This window comes from Marmota marmota, unplaced genomic scaffold, assembly GCF_001458135.2.
Source record: "Marmota marmota marmota unplaced genomic scaffold, marMar, whole genome shotgun sequence".
Taxonomy (NCBI): Eukaryota; Metazoa; Chordata; class Mammalia; order Rodentia; family Sciuridae; genus Marmota; species Marmota marmota.
In genome coordinates, this window is record NW_025999977.1 from 7,705,445 (window position 1) to 7,708,914 (window position 3,470).

The window sequence follows — 3,470 nt, forward strand, 5'->3', positions numbered from 1 at the left end:
CTCCTCCTCCTCTTGAATCCAGGGCACTTAACCACTAAGCTACATCCCCAGTCTCTTTTATTCTTTATTTTGAGACACCTCGCTAAGTTGAGAGACTGGCCTCAAACTGGCAATTCTCCTGCCTCAGCCTCCCAAGTCACTGAGATTACAGGCATGCTCCACTGTGCCTGGCTCACTGCATATTTCTTCTTTCATTGCTGTTCCCAAGAGCTATAATCTCTCACCTGGTTTCCTTAGCTCTTGGAAAGAAATTTTTGTGTATGGATAATTGTTCAAATTGCCATTTCTGGACAGTTCAAGGCCAGCCTGGGCAACATAGCAAGATCCTGTCTTTAAAAATAATAATAATAATGTTTCAGTGGAACAGAGTCTTGGAAAGTCCTACTCTGCCATCTTACTGAGGCTCAGACTTACTTACACTCTCCTTCACAGAGAAGAGCTATTTGAGCAGGCAGCAGGAACAGGTGCACAGGGTACCATCTGGGGGCCCACATGGTTGTGATCACGATTCCTTTGCATTGAATTATATGAAATGTGAATTAGTAGCAACCATACTCATTTCACTCTAATTAGTTATTTTTTTTAATTATGACTTTATTTTGAAGATTTAGCCTTTAGCAATATGTGTATACAAAAAAAAAGTTGCTTTATAAATGTAACCTACAAACTGTACTAGTTCTTACTTTCCTGAATGTTGGCCAACAACAAACAACTCAGGAATTGTAAATGCAGAAAACACCAAAACACACTTGACCAGTCTCTCCTATTAAAACATAGAACATGTTGCAGGGTGTGGTGGTACACACCTGTAACCTCATTTACTTGAGAGGCTGAGGCAGGAGGATTGCAAGTTCAACGTAAGACTGGACAATTTAGTGAAATCTTATCTTAAAATAAAAAGGGCTGGGGATATAGCTCAGTGGTAGAGCACCCCTGGGTTCAATCCCCAGTACTGCCAAAACAAAATTTAATTTTTTTTAAAACATAGAGAATGTTACAATAGAGATGACAGGATTTGCTCATGGTTTGAATGTGGGGTGAGAGGAATCAGAGGGCTGGCTTACTTGGACCTGAGCAGTGGAAGGATTCATTGCCATCAAATGAAGTAAGTAATTTTGCAGGGGGAACAAATTTTAGGGCATGGGGTTTATCAGGGGTATTTTATTCATTAAATTGTTCAGATGGGAATCTATTTTTTAATTCTTTAATTTTTTGCGCACCAGGGATTGAACCCAGAGGTACTTTACTACTGAGCCACATCCCCAGCCCTTTTTATTTTTTATTCTGAGCTAAGGTCTCGATAAGTTGCTTAAGGCTTCTCTAAGTTGCTGAGGCTGGCTTGTGATCCTCCTGCCTCGGCCTCCTGAGCCACTGGGATTATTAGATGCTGAGTGCAGTGGCACATGCCTGTAATCCCAGGAACTCAGGAGGCTGAGGCAACAAGATTGCAAGTTTGAGGTCAGCCTCAGCAATTTAGTGAGGCCCTGTCTCAAAATAAAAAAATCAAAAGGGGTTGGGGATGAGACTCAGTGGTTAAGGGCCCCTGGGTTCAATCCCTGGTACCAAACAACAACAACAACAACAAAAACATTTACAACCTTAAATATCTTTTATAGTCAGATGAATATCTTAATCACAACTCCACATTCTTACATAATTTGAACCTTGTTTTAGTCAGCTTTTGTGTCACTGTGACAAAACTACCTGACAAGAACAACTTACAGGAGGGAAAGTTTATTTGGGGCTCATGGTTTCAGAGGTCTCAGTCCATAGAAGGCTGACTCTACTCTTCTGGGCTCAAGGTAATGCAGCACATCATGGGGAAAGGACCCAGCAGAGGAAAGCTGTTGGGCTCATGGCAGGGTCAGGAGGCAGAGAAAGAGAAAGAGAAAGAGGTGGAAGAGACTGCAGATCAGATGAACCCTTCCACGGGACACCCCAGTGACCCCCTCCAGCCATGCCCCACCTGCCTACTGTCACCACCCATTCAGTCCATTCAAATTAGGATGGACTGATTGGGTTACAGCTCTTATAACCTAATCATTTCACTTTTGAACATTCCTGCATTAACAGGACACCTCACATCTGAACCATAACAAACTTTTCCATTTTCTGGCTCAAGCCTGCTTCTGGCTGGGAAGCCCCCAGGAGAAGGCATGGTCCACGTCAGGTCTCTTTCCCACTTTGTTTCTCCTCATTCCTGGGTCCCACCACCTAGTCTGCAGTTCCTCTTCTAGGACAGCATGTTCCCAGAAGATCTCACTGACAGGCACCTGTGCAGAGGCCCTCTGGGGAAGGGACATCCCCAGGGTTATCCCATCCTTGAACCCCTCAGAGGTTCCTGTGCTGGGCTCTCCTGTGACAGGCCCCCAGACCTTGGCAATGACTGCCACTTTTTGTTGTTGCATGTCATCTTTCAGGCCACCCCTCTGTTGGGATCCTGTGGCTTCTCCAGGGAAGTATCCAAGAGGGGCCCTGAATCCACATTTGGCTCATAAGAACCACCTGCTTTTTTGTTCTGCCCTCAGAGGGAGTAAAAATCTACATCTAACACACCCCTCTTTGCTCTGCCTCCAGGGGCTGCTTTGGCCTGGATAACTTTTCAGAGCTGGGCTGCGCACTCATCTTTATACCACACAAAGTCCTGGGGGCTCAGGTCAAAGCCTCCAAGGTATCCTCTCTCTCTTTCTCTGCCTCCCTCTGCCCCCTGGATATTGGGAACACACAGGGATGCTTTACCACTGAGTGACATTCACAGCCCTTTTTATTTTGAGACAGAATCTTGCTAAATTGCTAATTTCTGGCCTTGAACTTGAGATCCTCCCACTTCAGTCTCTTGAGTAGCTGGAATTACAGGTGTGTGCCACCACCGCACCTGGATCCAAGGGATTGTCTTGAAGTTTCCTCTGTGCTTGGCTAACATGAGAGGATAAACACGGCAAAATACAAAACAAAACAAGAAACCTAACCATACCGACTGGTAGCAAATACGTGGAACAAATGGAATTATCATACACTGCTGGCGGGAGCACCTCTTTGGAAAACCTTGGAGAGCATCTACTTAAGGTGACCTGGCAATTCCATGCCCAGCCTTATACTCACTGTCTCACTACACATGTACATGCATGCACACAAATAGTCAACAGAAGATAGGGGGAGACATGGCCACAGATAAATCCCCACTAGCAACAAAATAGATAAATAACATTACATATCTCAATGGATTATTTTTTAGAAAGAATGAACTACTACTATGCAATATGGGTAAATTTGGCAGGTTTATATTGTCAAAAAAGCAAAATTCAAGGGTGCATACTATTTGTTTTTATTTAATGTTTAAAACAGGTGAAACTTATCCATGCTATTGTAAGTCAGGATAGACGGTAGGTGATGAATGGGCAAGAGGGAGGTTTCTGGGCTACTGGAATATTCTATATTTTAACCTGGATGATGATTGCATTTGTAATGGA

General features: G+C 43.8%; 1 long non-coding RNA gene across 1 annotated transcript in view; it reads left to right on the plus strand.

Moving 5' to 3' along the window:
• The window catches only part of LOC125617306, an 18,057-nt gene extending 15,083 nt beyond the window's left edge, over nt 1–2,974 (plus strand). Inside the window, exon 4 of the long non-coding RNA XR_007348288.1 lies at nt 2,961–2,974. This is a non-coding gene — a long non-coding RNA (uncharacterized LOC125617306). The remainder of the gene's footprint in view (nt 1–2,960) is intronic.
• Nucleotides 2,975–3,470: the final 496 nt, after the last annotated feature.